The sequence below is a fragment of the Rhinolophus ferrumequinum genome, chromosome 4 (genome assembly GCF_004115265.2).
Source record: "Rhinolophus ferrumequinum isolate MPI-CBG mRhiFer1 chromosome 4, mRhiFer1_v1.p, whole genome shotgun sequence".
NCBI lineage: Eukaryota > Metazoa > Chordata > Mammalia > Chiroptera > Rhinolophidae > Rhinolophus > Rhinolophus ferrumequinum.
The window spans coordinates 41,173,251-41,190,850 of record NC_046287.1 but is presented as its reverse complement, the minus strand read 5'-3'; the positions used below and the strand labels follow the sequence as shown (position 1 = coordinate 41,190,850).

At 39.1% G+C, this 17,600-nt stretch overlaps 1 long non-coding RNA gene across 1 annotated transcript; it reads right to left on the bottom strand.

Annotated features, from left to right (window-relative positions):
• Window positions 1–2,718: 2,718 nt before the first annotated feature.
• On the bottom strand, window positions 2,719–17,134 carry LOC117021116 (uncharacterized). The gene is made up of 4 exons (XR_004422814.1): window positions 17,021–17,134; window positions 6,348–6,396; window positions 5,555–5,660; window positions 2,719–2,799 (listed from the first exon to the last, which is right to left on the bottom strand). It is a non-coding gene; the product is annotated as an uncharacterized LOC117021116 (long non-coding RNA).
• Window positions 17,135–17,600: the final 466 nt, after the last annotated feature.

Sequence of the window (17,600 nt, the reverse complement as noted above, 5' to 3'; positions counted from 1 at the left end):
CTTCCATTACAAATGAGGCAAATCATGAAATCTTTAGCACTAAGCAGCGTTACTTAGTTTACTTAATTTGAATCATGTGGTTTTCATCAGACATATTTCTCATTTGGGCAGCAGTTATAGAAGGGTTTAAATTTAATGTAGAAAATGGCCTATCCAGTTTTTCCTCAAACCCTAATTCTGCCAGATTCCCACACTTGACTATCGTCTCTTCTTACTTTGAGTTAATCCGGGCTCACAATACCTGCCAGGCACACTAAATCAGCAGATCCTTTTCCATATACAGGCCTGGCCAGTAGTGCTGGGGAGTTGCTGGGACCAACTGAATCTGGTTCCCATGTCTTGCTCTGTTAGATGAAGGTGTTTCTATAGTTAGAGAAAGTGGGTGGGCAGCATCAAGAAGCTTAAGTTGCTGCTTATCGTTGCTGTATGGTTTGACCCACCACAGATATTGTATACTGTCCTTATTGTTTTTCATTTTCCTTGCCAGTCTCTCTGAGTAACCTCGTTTTGAGCCCCACAATTCTCAAAACTATCCTTCGAGTACAGAGCTTGTGCTTGTGGTCTGGAAGCATGTGTCAAACATCCCGCTTGGAGATCATGCAGCATACTCCAATTCAGTTTTCTGTTCTCCCGCTGAACTCCCAGATGAGCACCTGTTGCTGTGCCACAGGCTGTCCAGGCAGCTGCTGGCTGTTTCTTGGGGCATTGCCTGGTTTGGTGCTGCAGGTTGAGGTCCAGGCTTTCCAGAAGTTGTTGAGATTTGAAGTAGCTTCTTTCTGGGCAACAGCTATAGAGCTTCTGGGTATTACTCCTAGTCCTTCTTAGAGATTTGTAAGCCTCTAGTTCCTTGTATTAAAATCCATCATGCTGGGAATACATTGAGAAGCTTGTTTCCTAACCAAATGCTGTCTGACTCAGTCATTGGTAGGTGGCCTCACCATCTCCCCAGTGACCTAAGCTTTAAACGTGAGGATGGTCCTTCACCTCCCCTGTCCTCACTTCTCACATCCAATTGGTTTCCAAATTCAGTTTATTTTTTTACCGCCTTAACACAGTTTGAATCTATCCCATCCTCTTCATTCCCCATTGTTGCGAACTTGGTTTAGAACAATATTTATTTAGTAATTGTATTATTACTAAATAATCCAATTATTTAGTAATAATCGGATTATTACTAGGAGGCAACAGCCTCCTAACCGATTTTCCTGCCTTCCGTATCCCCTTGAACTCAAATTTCCCCACACTGTTGCCATATTAGTATTTCTAAAATACAACTCCGATTATGTTACCTCCCAGCCTAAAATCCCTCAAGCTCCTCACTGCCTTCAGTATAACACCTATACTCTGCTTGCCACACAAGGCCATCTATACCATTCATTCCTAGGTCTCTACTGGTATCTTTGGTTCTCCCTACTCTTACTCTATCCTCCAGCCACACCGAAAGCCTTGAAATCACCAGCCTTTCTCATTTACTTCTGTTCTCTGTGTTCCTCCCTTTGCCTATTTTCTCCCTGCTTTGCCTGGTTAACGCCGATTTATCTTTTCCAAGTAAGCACAGGCTCTCCTGAAACTGCCCTGAAATCTGGGTCACTCGTCTTGTGCTGCTATAGCCCCAGGAACATGAAGAACCTTCCAGTGACTCAACCAAGTGGCCTCCAGGGGGCTGGCCACTAACTTTGCTTGCCTGGCTCAGACGCTGCAGTGGTCAGTACAGCCTCGGTAGGCAGGCAGGGAAACGAAAGTGTGGTTCAGATAGCCAGCTTGAATTCAACTGTGGGGAGCCCTACCCACCCCTCCTGTTTGGTGGTCCAGCCCGAGCGCTTGCTAGTTTGTCACAACATGTATATTTTACCATCTCCTCTAATAGGTAAGGGCTGACCAGGACCATAAGCACATCAGGTTCACAAAGGCAAGTCTTTCCCATTTTAGACCTCACATAGGTTTCTCTTGGCTCCAAAAGATGCCGGCATCAATCCACCAGTTGTCTAAATTGGTCTGTTATCCCCAAACACCTATTCAGTCTGCTTCTCACACTGACCATGAGCTATGCCACCAGCAGCGAGGTGCTGGAAAGTGCTGTCTCTCAGAAGGGTCTGATCCAGAGGCACAGCGGAAGCTCATTTAAAAGGTCATCTAATTTAAGTACCAATCTCCTGCTTTTATCTTTCTTTGAGAGTTGGTCACCCAGCCGCTTCCAACACCTCTTAGGACCAGTTCACCAAGTCCTCAGGCAGCTTTGCCTATAACTGGATTTCCGGGTTAGTGTTTCTTGATAATGAGCTGAAATGTATCTTTCTAAATTTTCTTCACAGGCCACACACAACAATTTTGATCCCCCTTTCTCAAAACAGCCCTTTGTGGTTTTAAAGATGGCTTTCATGTCTCCCTCTGAATCCCTCCTTCAGTTTGCAACTTTTCTAGTTTAAAACACATCAAAGCGAAAGCTCCACGTTTGTATAATTGAGATTCTTCATACAGTTTGACATGGCTCTTGCCTTTCTCGCTTCCTTCCTTCCCTCCCTCCATTCCTCCACTCCTGCTCCCCTCATGCCAATGTTAACAGAATAATCTGATTTAAAAGAGATAAATAAAAGGGACTGATCAAATAGTAGACATGGCCTGTGGCAACTCAGTCACTTCCCCAGCACAGAACTTCCATGGGGCTCAGGGCGTGTCCACCCAGCTCTTTGTCTGAAGCTGCACATTGCTAGTGAATGTGCTTGCTGCCTCATCTGTGCTTACTTCGTAGGTCTACTGAAAGATTAAAGGAAATAATCCATAAGGTGGTCCGCTCAATGCCTGGCGTATAAGAAGAAGAGAATGTTAGTTATTGCGATAGTAATTAGGACAATATTAGCTTCTACTACCAACATAATACACATACTGGTTACTGATCACGTTTTCCTCATATCATTATGAAATGCAGCATGCTACGTACCTTCTGGACATATTTGCAGATAACTGAGGTTTGACTTTGTAAGTTGTGTGAAAAACATGTAAAAAACATGACTAAAGAGCAGTATATATGGGCCTTGATGTGCATTTTTTTTTTTTTTTTTGCTAATGATTTGAATGAGCAAGTCCATCTATCATTAATGATGTGAAGGACAGATACTAAAACCTGTAGACTCTTGACTCTATAAAGTTAGAAGGGATTAATTAAAACAGAGCTAATGTCTTATAAGGGTTTAAATAAAAATAGTCAATATAGCAGAAATGCAAACTCCACCTGTTGTTCAAAAGCAAGATGTCCTTTGATATGGGTTGATAAAAATCTACCAAGGAGAGATTCTTTTGTAGCTCAGATCAAAGGTCTTATACCCGTTAAATTGCGTTGTGAGGCTGAAATCCCATCAGAACTCCAAAATTAGAATACCAGGTGGAGGTTTTTTTTGTAAACATTTAATTTTGAAATAACCTTAGACTTGCAAAAAAGTCGTAAAAATAGTAGAGAGGCTTCTCACATACCCAGCCTATCCTTACATTACTATCTTGTATAGCCATGGGATGATTATCAAAACCAAGAAATTAATATTGATACAATGACATTAACTAATTTAGAGATCTTCCTTGACTTTTAGCAGTGTTCCTGATGTCCCTTTCTGATCCCATATGATCCCATGTCCCGTATTTAGTTGTCATGTCTCTAGTCTCCTTTGATTTGTGAAAATACTGTCTTTCTTTATCTTCTATGACTTTGACACTTTGTTTGAAGAAGACTGGTCAGCCCAACCCCCTTATTTTTCAGATAAAGAAATCAAGACCCAGAAAGTTCCATATAGTAAAATAATAGTGAAACAGTCAATGTACATCTGTCTGATGTTTTTTTTCCATGAGTAGATCGAAATTAGGCATTTTTTGCAAGAATACCACCAAAGTAATTCTGTGCCCTTCTCAGTGCATGATACCAGGAGCTGCATGATGTTTTTATGTTATGTCTTACTGTGGGTGATGTTAAATTTGACCATTTGGTTCAGGTGGTATCTTGCAGGTTTCTCCAGTTTTTTTCCCTTTATAATTTATAAATATCTAATTTTCAGACTGCCTAAATATACCATCTCTCATCGTAAAACCACAATGTGGGATTTGTCTATAGTTATTTTCTATTTGTATATTTTTTTCTATGTTATGAATTAAATTCGACTGGGCCTTCTCCCATGCTTAGTTATTTATGTCAGTATAGATCCATGAATATTTATTTTATTTTGTGGGTTATTATTCATCACTATCATTTATTTTCTGACATACCCCATCATTTTTTGAGCACTTCCTTACTTTTTGTCACCACAAAACGTTTGAGCTTTTGTTTCTTTTTTTCCCTTCTCCAACCCTGGAATAAACTATTTCCTTCAGAGCTCTACTTCATTTTAATAAACTGAGACTGGATGGTAGGTGACCAAATGGATCAACAAAGTAAGCACCAGAGGGAAGAATAAAAGATAGCTATTTGTACTTAGACTCTATGGTGCCAGGTAACAAACTATATGTGAGTTCTTGATGCCAAGTATTATATATTAGTTATCTATTGCTGTGTAACAAATTGCCCCAAACTTTAGCAGCTTAAAAATGCATACGTTTATTATCTCACAGTTTCTGTGGGTCAGGAAATCCAGGCATGACTTAACTGGGTCCTCTGTTTCAGGGTTTCTTACAGGATACAATCAGGTGTGGACTGGAGAAGGATTTACTTTCAAGCTCACGTTGTTGGCAAAGATTTGCTTTCTTGTGGGGTGTTGGACTGAGGACCTTAGTTACCTGCTAACTGTTGACTGGAAATTGCTCCCAATTTCTTGCCATATGGTCTTGCCAATAAGGCAGCTTGCTTCATAAAATTGTTCAAGCCAAGAAGGCAATAGATAGAGTTGCTAGCAAGATGGAAGTCAGCCTTTTATAACTGAATCACAAAGTGACATCTCATCACTGCCATATTCTCCTCTCCACTTTTGTGCCATACTTATTCTCTTTCAACTCTTATTGCATAAAACATCTCTTTGTATTCTTTCCCTGTTCCCCCAGGAATGACAAGAAAGATACTCTGCCATGGAAACCAAGATGACACATGTCCACATATATATTCTAGAACTAGCTATATTTGTTTTTCTTTTTGGCTTACCAAGTTTCACTCATCAAACTGAATTGAGCACCTACAAATGACTGTTTGGCCAAATCTAGACTATGATATTGAATAAGATACTGACTGCTGTTAGAAGATTAGTAGACAATCTGGAAATTGTTTGCCCTTGGCAATAGAGCTATATGTCTAATTTTTTTTGTGCTATTATATTTATTTAACCAAGAAAACAGAATTTTCGAAGCTGAAAAAAAACCTTAGAATAATACAGACCAAAGTCTAAGCCCTCTTATTTTCCAGATAGATAAACCAAGACCTAGTAAGATAATAGTAGAGCCCACATGTCAAGAAACCTAGGCCAGGATACCAAGTACTGTGTTCTTTCCCCAAGACTGAACAGAGTACACAGGATAACAAAGAGTATCTCCATAACAAAAGGGATGATTTGTTCTTATTAACATTTTTATAAACTTTTTGGCTTACCAAGTTTCACTCATCAAACTGAATTGAGCACCCATTCTGTTCCTGACATGTGCTGGAGATATAAAGATGGATGAAGCACTGTCTCAATTCTGATATAACATAGACTCTATGGGAAGATGAACATGTGAATACACAGTCCAATGAGAAAAAGATATAAGGGAGTTATGCATAAGGTTACCTTGGATACAAAGGGAGGAAGCCAATGCACGGCACGTTTGATTATTTTTCATGCATCTAAAGACAAATGGCATTTCTTTGGCATGTTACAATTGTTGCCATTGAAAATCCATAGTAGAAATTTTACACTGTGGTGCTTATGGGCATTTTGAGTGGGATAGCCTTGGCTACTGCCCATTGAGTTCCAGTAACTAGCACCCCCCAGATCAAAAAACAAATGCCCCAGCATTGCCAAGGATATGCATTGTGTAGGTTGAGAAGCTAACAGCCCTAAGCTAACAGACAAGTGTCTACCTGCAGTAAAGCTGCCTAAGCTTACTCTAAGAAACAAGCAGAAGCAGAAACTGTGCTTTCTAAACAGTTTGAAGCATTGAAAATAGAGCATAAAATTTGGAACGGATGAGTTTTGGCTGATGATTAATTACATTAGCCAAGCATAAGCACCGCATTCTATAAAAATAGCAAAGGTTTGTCCATTTACAGTAGCATCTTCTTAATACCACATCTTGCAAATTTGGCTTTGGCTTAGGATGGGCTAATGCATATTTTTGCTTTGAGTTGATAATGAGTTCCCCAAGGAAAAGATGAACAAACAAGAGAGAAAGAAAATATTTACCTCACTTATGCACGATCAACACCACTCATTTCACAGGTGAAAACCAAACCTGCAAGAGAGAAACTCATCAGCGACTCTAATACTAGCTCAGAAAGTCAGGGTCTCCCTTTGATAATTATGTGAGTAGTTTTAAAAAAGAGAATAACAGATATGTTCCTAGGGCTGCCATAATAAATGGCCACCAACTGGGTGGCTTAGAACAACAGAAATGTATTCTCTCACAGTTGTGGAGGCCAGAAGTCTGAGATCAAAGTGTCGGCAGGTTGTCTTTACCTGGAGACTCAATCTTTCCTCATCTCTGCCTGCGTTCCAGCGGCTCCAGCCTCGTTCTTTCCTTCTTGAACTCAGTGCGTCAGCCACATTTTGATTGATTTGTCTCAGGGCCTTTGTAATGCTTGGGACACTCCACCTCACTCCTCTCCTCCCCGTTTTGGAGTTCTCACCATGTGTTCCCACAGTCCTGCCACTTTCTCTATCTCAATGTGTCCACGTGCCGTGAATGCAGGAACCATGGTTCTCGTCTTCCTCCTTATTGTGAGGCTGCTGTCTAGTGCAACACCTGGCATGCAGTAGATGCTTAATAAACAATTTTGTTTTTCAATGCATGAATGGGTAAGGAAGGCAGGAAGTAAAGAAAGGAAGAAGGACAGATGGAGGGTAGGAAGGTCAAGTTACTTTCCATGTACTAGGCGTGCTAACTTGTATAATTTTTCCCAACGACTTGCTCAGATTGTATTATGAACACCTTCTTCATTTTATGAGTGGTGAATAATGGAGGCTCAGAGAGACAATGGTGCCCAAACTGCTTAAAAGCCTTTTAGGAACAATAATTTAGAAAGAAAGAAATGGAAAATAGGATGTATGATGTTGGCTGTGGTAGAAAAATCTTGAAGGAGACACCAAGGGTAATGGGGCTGTCTCTTGAGTGGTGGATTGTGCTGTTCAGTGTTTGTTCTTCTTGCTAATCTGAATAACTCTCTTAAATGGAAAATATATTAAAAAGTGAAGGGCAGCTGTGTTTGGGGCTGGAGGACAATGGGGGTGTAGTCATCTCCTACGGGAAGGTGACGGTCTGGAACACAGGATGGCCAGGCTTATAAGGGGGAGGTAAGTGTAATAATTTCCATGTCTTAGAATGTGAGGTCAGACCCAGGAGTCAAATGATTTCGAACTTCATTTTTTGTTTGTGGTGTAAATTTGGACTGATGTGTAGGCCCCTGACAGCACACTTGGCTTACTTGTCGAATAAGTATCAGAGACGTTCGGTTGTATTTGAAGTTAGGCTGTCTAATTCAAGCAGCCAATTTTGAACATCTTGAGAGAAGAATATTATTCTCTCTGTTATATTGCCATCAGCAGCCACTGTTTAGTGCTTCAGAGGGGCAAAACAATCCTCAGTGCTCTTGCTGCTTTTGGAATGGGAATACATATCTTTATGCTTTAGTTTTCTTATGTTAGATTTTATTCATGAGGGTAAGTGTAAAGTTCCCAAAGGTTTTCTGTTTGGCTCTCATGTATTTATTTATGTTTCTTTGACAATTTTAACTATGGGATGTAACAAAGAATCAGCAAAGTCTCCCCGTTATCCTGGGTCTACCTGTGTTCTCTCAGTGATGGATTAGGAAGGGTGCTTGGTGTCTGGTGGAGTTCTATGTACATTTTATTGACATGCAGCCCTTGATACACTGTCCTCTGGGGGGGGCCTGACTCGTCTAACATTATTCTCTTCCTGGAATAAAAGGAGATTTATGATTCTGTCTTGCTGTTGTTTTTTAATTCTGTGTTTGCTTCCTGAGGACAGCAGCTCTTATTTAGACCCCAAAATGTTGTCTTGTTCTTACAATTTTGCAATCTTCTTCACTGAAAAGGATAGAGCGGGTATATTACTGTGTTTCCCTGTAAAGAAGACCTAACCGGAAAAGAAGCCTAGCATGATTTTTCAGGATGCCATTCCCTGAACATAAGCCCTAATGCGTCTTTTGGAAGCAAAAAATTAATATAAGACCTGGTCTTATTTTCGGGGAAATATGGTTACAGCTTAGTTTATATTACGAGCATCCTGAAAAATCATGCTAGGGTTTATTTTCCGGTTAGGTCTTATTTTCGGGGAAACACTGTAGTCAGAGTTCTCCAGAGAAACAGAACCAATGATGTGTGTGTGTGTGTGTGTGTGGTGTGTGTGTGTGGTGTGTGTGTGTGTGTATGGAGAGAGAGAGAGGGAGAGAAAGGTATTGATCTTAAGTACGTGGCTCATGTGATTCATGGGGCTGGACGCCTACAAATTGCAGGGTGGGCAGGACCTGGAGCTGAGTTGGAGACCGGAGAAGAGCTGATGTTGCAGTTCAAGTACGAAGGCCACCTGCCGACACAATTCCTTCTTGCTCAGGGGAGGTCTGTTTCTGTTCTGTTACGGGCCTTCAACTGATTGGATGAAGCTCACCCACATTATGGAGTATAATCTGCTTTACTCAAAATCCATAGATTTAAATGCTAATCTCATTCAAAAAACATCCTCACACAAATATCCAGAATAATGTTTGACCAAATATTTGGGCACTCAGTCAAGCTGACAAATAAATTAATAACCACAGCAGGTTTTCCAGAGGCCAGACTGAAGAGCATTTATGAGATACAACCCAGTTCCATATCTAGTGTGTTCCTGTGGGTCTCAAAGGGGGCCCCGGACTTGGGTGGAGACAGGCAGGTGCACCGAGGTGTAAGGATGCACATTAAGCCGAGCATATTTCAAGTCTAAAATTTAATGACTTTTCACATTCTGATACACCAGTGAAACCAGCGCCAAAGTCAAGATAATGAATGTATCTACAACCCCCCCAATTTCCTTATACCCCTTTGTATTCACTTCCTCACACTCTTAGCTGCCACCTGTCCCCAGGCAAAACACTATGCTCCTGTCACTTGAGAGTAGTTCGCATTTCCTAAAGGTCTATATAAATGGAACCATGCAGTATGAACCCCCTTGTCTGGATTCTTCACTCATCACAAGTGGGACTACGCATTTCCCCTGGATTCTGTAGAAAGTCTCTACTTCAACAAGCTCTTAAGTCTCCTGAGGATGGTAACTAATAAAATGGGGCCAGAGATTTGCCCTAATTTAAATATCCCCTCATCAAATATCCCCTTATATGCTATATTAATTATTAAAATAGCCCAAGCTTTTTTTCTTCAGAGTCATGTTGTAGAGTCTCCATTCTCTCTAGTACAGACATGAAGCATTTCACACTCTGATATGATAAGCCTTCCTAGCACAATGGGCCTTTGGATGCCACCACACTCTCTGACTACCACGTTTTGATACAACTGCTTTTGACATGGTTTTGATTGAGTGAAACTTTCAGCCTTCCTCTGCTCTCTCCTTTGACAACTGCAAATTATGGCAAAGTATCTTCAGTATATAATTAAATGGAGGATAAAAGTAGATTATAAAAATGTGTACTATAATTCCAATTTAATTAAAAAGACTATTGAAGAAATGAGTAATTACATTTTTCTGGAATGATAAACAGCAAAAGATTAATTAGAATTGTTTCTCAATGAGATTATGAGTGATTTTAGATTTTCTTCTCCATACATTTCAGTTTTTCACATTTCCTTAAATCAATGTGTGTATCGTTATCAGAAATAGTATGAACAATTTGTATTAAACCTCAATTTTGGGCTTTTGATTTGCAAGAAATTATCATGTTATTTGAAACAGTTCCCATCCCAAACTATCCCCAAATACAAAATAGTTCCCATCCCCAAATACAAAAATGAGAGGCAATAATGGTTATTGTTTATCATTCATCATTCATTGATTCACTTCAGCAAACATTTATTATTCAGTTACTAGGTACTAGACTCTGTGTTAGATGTTGGATGTAAAGATGAACAGAATAGCAATTCCCTTCTTTTGGAAAGATCTCTACATTCAATCAGTTATCCAGGTCAGTTTATGGACATGAAGGGATCAGTCAAGGGGGCTTCAGATTTCAACTAGGAAGTAGGCTTCGAAAGAGAAGGAAAAATGCTCTTTGTTTTCAAGGATGTAGAACCCATTCCAATGACAAATGTCATTCTGCATAATTGCATCAGTGCTTCCATTAGTGAAATGCAAAAACAAGGAAGGGCTTTTAAGTGCTTCAATGCAGTGGCGACTGCTGTCTGTCGGAGGGCGCTTGCTGACTCCATTCTTCCAGACATTTTTTTTTTAAGTTAACTGTTTGAGATAATTGTTGATTCACATGCAGTTATTAAGGAATAATACAGAGGGGTTCCATGTGCCGTTTATCCAATTTCTCTTAATGGCAACATCTTGCAAAACTATAGTACAATATCATATATTCTATAAATTTTAATACCTAGGAAAAGGGAAGAGACAGCTTCAGCTCCTTATCAACTATATAACCAGTACCTCTCCCTTTCTTGGCAAAGTTCTGCCACATTGACTCTTTCCCTCACACTCTAATAAATGCCTCCTCAGGATAAGTTTTTCTTTACATCTTAAAATATTAAATATTTCCTTAAAGAGTTATATGGCAATCACTTTAAATCTGGATTGTTTTCTTGAGTGAAGTTAATATACAAATGTGAAGGAACAGTTTCTAGTCAGGTTGTGGGGAATTTGTAGACAGAAAAAGTTAACCTATGATCAGTTAATATACATGGAAGGAATATTTCTGAAAGAGATCCTTCAGCAGTGCACAATCTCAAAGGAGCTTTGACATGGCAACCAGAAGTGAGTGCAGTCTCCAGCCACAACCAGCCCTGGTGTCATACACAAGGGCTTTGCTTTCTCCTGCAAGAAGAGGGGCAGACATACTTGGAGACTCTAAAGAGTTCAGTTCGAGGGAAAAATCTAGAAAGGGAAGAAAGGAAAGTTTTCCCAGGAGGAGCCTAACCCCCCCTTCCACTCAGAAGGCAGCAAAGGAGCTCTTGGATCTTTCCATAGAGAAGGAGGGGCAAGTAAGTCAGAAGACCACCTGGACGTTCAGCTGGAGAGCTTATCCTTACAGCACTGTTTCCCTGTTCTCATTCATAAATTCATTTAACAAATGTATTGAGCACTGTTTATCTGTCCTTCGCTAACTGTTGAGTGGGCAGAGGGATGAAAATTGAATGACTTTTAAATATGAGATCATTGAGACAAAAATGAGAGGCAAAAAGTATCCATATCAGGAAAGTAATTATCTCCTATTTCACTCCTCCTGGTTGCCTAAGATTACGAAAGAGCACTCTTTTGTGAATTAGGAGACTGAATCTCTGTCACTAACTAGCTTTGAGTGCTTGGATAAGTTATTTTGGTCAAAATGATTTTTTAACTTCTCATCCAGATCTGTAATTTATGAGATGATATGATTTAAAGAGACCATAGCTAGCACTAACTAGAAAATGGCAGCTCCTAGTACTGCCTGACAAATACTAATCTTTACAGAAGTAGGCTCCCCTCCACCCAATTTGGAATTTCCAGTGATTTTAAGCAGAATTCTTTGTTTCACCAGAAAGTAGCTAAGGCTTATGAAGGTGTCCCTGACTTCTCTTCCGTGTTTCTTCCCCACCCACGTGACCCACACCAACACTTCTTTTAAACCCAAAAGTTTGAGGATAGCTTGAAGGTGACCTGGTTGTGAAAAGAAATGAGCTTATGAGTTTTGATGCCAATTCACCATTTACCATCTGTTATGAGGTGAATTGTGTCCCCCATACTGAATTTGTATGTTAAAATCTTAATCCCAGTTCCTCAGAATGCAACCCTGTTTGGAAATAGGGTTGTTGCAGATTAATTAGAGGTAAGATGAGGTCATGCTGGAGTACAGGGTGGGCGCCAAAACCAATATACTGATGTCTTCATGAAAAGGGAAATTTGGACACACACACACACACACACACACACACACACACACACACACACATACATGGAGGATGCTATGTGAAGATTGGCGTTATCTTACCACACGCCAAAGACATACCAGAAGCTGGAAGAGAGACCTGGAACAGATCGTTCGCTATTAATTTCAGAGGGAGCATGGCTCTGCCAAGACCCTGATCTTGGACTTTCAGCCCCCAGAGCTGTGAGACTATAAATTTCTATTGTTTAAGCCATTCAGTTTGTGGTACTTTATGTAATGTAGTCAATCAAGGAGGCCACTGGTCTGAGGTGATGCTAATGCCTGGGTAGTCTACGTAAGCAAACCAAAACCTAAGCCAGAGTGAATTGCTGTCAAAGCCTCCAGGTTAAGAACAACCAATCACAAACAGCCAACTAGGCTTTCTCAAAAATACAACTGCTTAAGCTATAGCCAATCAAATAATTTCCTTGCTTTGCTTTCACATCTTTTGCATAAAAACCTCTCCCTGGCTCCTATCTTCCTGTTTGGGGCTACCCAATGCAAATCAATGTTTGCTCAAATAAACTCTTAAATTTTAATGTGCTTCAGTTTATCTTTTAAAAGTTCCTTATGACAGCAAACTAATATCCCATCTGTACAATCCTGGGCAACTCAGACAAATTCCATGAGTTCACATTTATTCAGTGGAAACTGCAGACATACAGGAAGGTTTATTTTATTGTTTTTAAATGTGCATTATTCTTTAACTCTTCACTATCCATAGTCCCCAGTCCCCACAGGCACCGTGACTCTGCTTGTTCACTTACAGCTTTATGTTTCCTTGGGTCTTTAGTGAGGACAAACATGTTCCTCCAAGAAGACTGCTCACTCTCCATCATTTCTGCAGCTTCTGCTGAGTTCTGAGCTGGCCTTCCAACCATCTCCCTCAAGGTGTAATCTATTTTCATGGCATAAATAGACAGCTGGTGTTCATAAATTCAATTGATTTTGTGACTATAAAAAATATCATGTTATCATAAGCTTCTCTTATAACTGAAGCTAACCCAAAACCTTCCAGAAATTATTTTGTTTTATCTGTTTTTCTTATTCTAGAACGCTTTTTCGAAATGAAAAATTCAGGAGAGTAAAATTTACATTTAGTAAATGTTTGCCATGATTTGTAAGAACAAATTTCTATAGCTTATAAAATGAATTGGAAGTTTAGAGTTATTCTTTTGGTGTGTGTGTGTGTGTGCACTTGGCCTATTAAAAGTAACTGAATTAGTGCAGATTAGATTAAATGAGAAGGAGTCATTTTCAAAGAGATGTGTCAGACAGACACCATGGTTAGATGTTTTTGACAGCAGTTATAAAATAATGAGCTTGGTAAAAAGCATCAGATTCAGGTCAAGTATTTTTTGAAGAATATTTATTTTATTTTATTTTTTTATTTTTAATGATAGAATTTATTTTGGTCAGTTATTGAAATTAATGAATGGTTTCAAATCGTGTTTACTTATAGTTTCTGTGACTTATTTAAACTTTGTTCACACACATATTTGTTATAATTAATGGTGGAGATTCATTTTTTTTAATTAAAATTTATTGGGGTGACAATTGTTAGGTTTCAAGTGTACAAATCTATAATACATCATCTATATATCACATTGTGTGTTCGCCAACCAAAGTCAGTTCTCCTTCCATCACCATATAGAGAGGGTACCAAAAAAATGTATACCCATTTTAAGAAAGGAAAAAAAAATATTAAAATTATGCTTATGGTAACCACTTTGAGCACCTCTTGTAATTGCAGACGTCAAATGTGACTTATATTCATCTTTTGATATTGGTATATATTAAGTATTACAATTTTAGTAATTTTTTCCTTTCTTAAAATGTGTATACTTTTTTTTTGGCACCCTCTGTATTTGACCCCTTTTGCCCTGTTCTACCACCCCCTCCCCTTTACCCTCTGGTAACCACTAAACTATTTATTGTCTGTATCTATGAGTTTTTGTTTCTTTATTTGTTTGTCATGTTCCTTTGTTGTTTTTAGTTTTATATCCCACATGTCAGTGAAGTCATATGATTCTCGACTTTTTCTGTCTGATTTATTTTGCTTAGTATACATCTCAAGATCCATCCATGTTGTCGCAAATGCACTATTTCATCTTTTCTTATGGCAGAGTAGTATTCCTATTCAAACTCGTCTAAAAAATGGAAGAAGAGACAATACCTCCTAACTCATTTTATGAGGCCAACATTACGCTTATACCAAAACCTGGTAATGATAACACAAAAAAAGAAAATTACAGACCAGTATCTCTGATGAATACAGGTGCAAAATTCTAGCAAATCGGATATAACAATGCATTAAAAAGATACATCACGATCAAGTGGGAGATTCTTAAATTCCAAGTCTAAGAGAATGGCACACATTAATAAATATCATGATTTAATTAATCTCTCAGAATCTAAGAAAGAGCAGTCCCTGTAATTTCTGGGTGGTAATATTGCATTACGGGTAAGAATATTTTCCATATGCTGAGGTTAGAAGCACGATTTAGTTACCAGAAGAAAAAATGTTATAAAAAATACTTATAAACTCTCGGTGGCGGTGAAGCTGGAGAGATCCTGGTTGCGCGAAGACATGGGATCTCATTGTCCATCTGGCCCTTCGACCCTCCCCCGAAGGTCCTCAATAAAATGGTTTGATCCCATCCCCCCAAAAAAGTACTTATACTTAGATTCCTGGATTGGATGAGTGTATATGTATAAGTATGATTGTGTGTGTGTGTGTGTGTGTGTTTGTGTGTGTGTGTTAATTAGTAAGTCCTGGAATAAAGATTCAGTGGGGAGGATTTTTCAGTATCCTAGTAGGATTTCCCTCCTCCCCCTTCCTGGTTGTCTAGTGAGATAGAAGGCTGTAAGGACTATTGATTAAGAACGTAATGGTTCTCCAAACAAATAAAAAAATGACATAATGGGTCAGACCAATTATTTGCCAGTACAGAAATTTTAAAGGCTGATAATGATATCAATGGATTATTTTACGGAGATAATAATAATTATAGTCACTCTTTGCTGCGTATCTATGGTATGTGAGGTACTGCTAAGCCATTCATATGAGGTCTAAAAATTAAGTTCGAGAACTCATCCTAGAAAAAGTGCTACATTGTTGAATATCACTATGGTCACCTTCGAAGTACTCCCCTTGGGAAGCTATGCACCAATTCCATTGCCTAGTCCACCCTTCAAAGCAATTTTGGAACTCTTTTGCTGGAATGGCCATCAGAGCTGCTATCATATTACCCTTGATGTCCTGAATGTCATCCAAATGTCTTCCTTTCAATATTTCCTCTTTCTTCAGGTAAAGAAAGAAGTCATTTGGGGCCAGATCAGGTGAGGAGGGTGGATGTTCCAAACGGTTATTTGTTTACTGGCTAAAAACTCCCTCACAGACAGTGCAGTGTGAGCTGGTGCATTGTCGTGATGCAAGAGCCATGAATTTTTGGCCAAAGTTCAGGTCGTTTTTGTCTAACTTTTACACACAGCCTTTTCAGCACTTCGAAATAGTAAACTTGATTAATTGTTTGTCCAGTTGGTACAAATTCATAAGAAATAATCCCTCTGATATCAAAAAAGGTTAGCAACAGTGGTGCAACAAGTTCGCGAACTTAATTGTCAGACCTCATATATGGTGTGGTATTTAATCCTTCCAGTTACACTTAGATATTATCATCTCAAATTTATAGATGTGGAAACTGAGACTGGCAGAGGATAACCACATTGTCCAAAGGAAGTCGAGGGGTCAAGATTGATAAACCAAATCTGTGTTGTGTCCAAGCCGCAGTGCTTTTACTACTTGCAGGAATTTCTTCTATATCATGTCATACTCACAGGTATCCATCATTCTAAATTTTTTAAACTTAAACATTTATATTTATGATTAAGAAGTAAGTGCTATATGTCATGACTCAGAATTCAAAATGTACAAAAATATGGAATGACAATAATATCCTTTCCTCTCTGGTTCCCCAGCCCTTCAGTCCCCTTTCTCAGCCACAGCCCCTCAACTAGTTTCTTGTTTATATTCTGTACAGTCACACACACAAACATACAGGCACGGCCTCTCTCTCTCTCTCTCTCTCTCTCTCTCTCTCTCTCTCTCTCTCTCTCTCTCTCCTCCCCTCTCTATCCCCATCCCAACCCCTTCACACAGAAGTGTTAGCATAGTGAATCTGCAATTACATATATAGTTTTCACTCGACAATATATTTTGGTAGTCCTTCCAGACCCTGAACAGTTTTAATTGAACATTTATAAACACTGATCAATGTTAGTACTAAAAAAGTTTGTCTAGAGAAGTTTACATTTTCAGCCTGTACAACCTTTTGCAAAAGTATAATGTGGTATTTGCTGGGTTTGATCAGAAGTGGGCAGAAAAGGGAGTGAATCACTTCCTTCTCAGATTCATATTTTAAAGCTGGAGTAGCTTTATGTCCCCCAGTACACATAAAAAAGTTGAAGTTGAATACCCATGATCAGGATGAATTATTAAAAAACAAAATGATAAAATAAGAATTGGAGAGCACAAGTGTGCATAACAAAGACCTGAGATGAATACAATGATGAGTGATGCAAAATCTGAAATTAATAAGTGTGTTTGATGTATAAACACAGCCTTAAGGATAGACTATCAAAAATGCATTCAGGAGGGATAAAATACATCCAACTGAAATACCAGAAACCACACAGCTCATTCCTAACCTGTAATTTCTCTGAAGAACAATACACACCACCAAGAAAAGAAAAACTCTTAGATGTAGAAAGCAAAACCCTTACCAGTACAGATGTCCAACATTTAGGAAACAGTTTGGACAAGGGGGGAATATAATCTCTTTTCCCCATGATGTGGCAGCAGAGAATAGATCAAAAAGCATAAGACAGAGGAGTCCAGCAGGGACTACAAACGGGGAGGATTTTCACATTCGGAGGCATGGAGAAAAGAACAGGCAACTCATTCACAAGCAGAAGAAAAATGCAGATGATTTCTCTATATTAATCTTAGCAGTGGCTCTAAAACATTTAGCACCCCATTTGGTTGCTTACCAGACTTTGAGCTATTTCTTCCTCCTTTAAATGTAGGAAAAGCATGGACTGGCATTCTATGTGCAAAGTTTTTCATGCCCACCCTGCATCATTCACAGATTCTCTCAAGTATCAAATTGGATTCATTCCTGTGAACAGGCATTGGGTCCTTCTTGTGGGCAAGACGGTGTTAGGAGCTAAAATGCAAAATGAAAGTACGCAGAACATCTCTTTTCATTCAGATTCTTGTCTTACTGTGAAAGGACAGGGTAAAATGAGTTGTTTTTAATTAAACACTTTTCTACACTCAGATTATTTATTTAGCTCGATGATA